The 941-nt window shown below is 47.8% G+C and overlaps 1 pseudogene; it reads right to left on the bottom strand.

Moving 5' to 3' along the window:
- Positions 1 to 254: 254 nt before the first annotated feature.
- LOC132209394 (U2 spliceosomal RNA) lies at positions 255 to 419 on the bottom strand (annotated as a pseudogene).
- Positions 420 to 941: the final 522 nt, after the last annotated feature.

The raw sequence follows: 941 nt of genomic DNA, 5'->3' as shown, positions 1-941 counted from the left end.
GTTAAATTGCCTGTTGTGTTAAGGGAGAGTTTGATTAGGTGGGGTGTAGGTCTGGCTGGGATACTCTGAGGTTTGATGTGGACTTGTTGGGCTAAGGGCTGTTATGGTTCCAGAGTGCTGATCTGCTGGAGATTACAAGGTCCAGAGCTGGATGAACACAGCAGGCCAAACAGCAAAGGAGCAGGAAGTCCGATGCCTCAGGCCTAGACACCCTTCTTCAGTTTTTGATAAGGCTGTTTTTAAAATTGGTTTAACGAGACTGCACCATTCCGAGGAACACTGCAATACCAGGATGATGCATGGAGAGGACAGAGCAAGCTGCTGTTCCAAAAAATCGGTTTAATATAGGGTCCTTAAGTAAAGAACATATCAGATATTAAAAGCTGATAAGAACATTTTTTTTTAATTTGAAAAAATATACTTTATTCATAAGATGTACAAAAAAACACATTCATACACCTACCCAGTCATGCAAGCTGCTCTGGGTTACCCAGGGCGTACGTACACCAACTAAAGGGAAAAAAAACAAAACATTGAAGAAAAAAAACAAAGCAAAGAAAATACACCGGCAGTCTTCACCCCGCACAGTCTCTGTTGGCCCCCTGACCAGTTGGGGAAGGCGCCAGCTGGGCCCAGTTACCAGATAGGGCCCTTTTTTTCTATTCTGGATGAGGCGTTTCATACGGTGGTCTTTCCCCACCGCGCCTTGGCGGCGGCTGCCCCAAGCTTTAGCGCGTCACTCAGCACATAGTCCTGGACCTTGGAGTGCGCCAGTCTGTAACATTCGGTCGGGGTCAGTTCTTTCAGCTGACAGACCAGCAAGTTGCAGGCAGATCAAAGAGCGTCTTTCACCGCATTGTTGGTCCTCCAGGCACAGTTGATGTTGGTCTCGGTGTGCATCCCGGGAAACAGCCCATAGAGCATGGACTCCCGCGTCACGG

This window comes from Stegostoma tigrinum, unplaced genomic scaffold, assembly GCF_030684315.1.
Source record: "Stegostoma tigrinum isolate sSteTig4 unplaced genomic scaffold, sSteTig4.hap1 scaffold_90, whole genome shotgun sequence".
In the NCBI taxonomy this organism is placed as follows: Eukaryota; Metazoa; Chordata; class Chondrichthyes; order Orectolobiformes; family Stegostomatidae; genus Stegostoma; species Stegostoma tigrinum.
The sequence above is the reverse complement of the archived record's forward strand: the minus strand, read 5'-3'. Positions and strand labels throughout refer to the sequence as shown.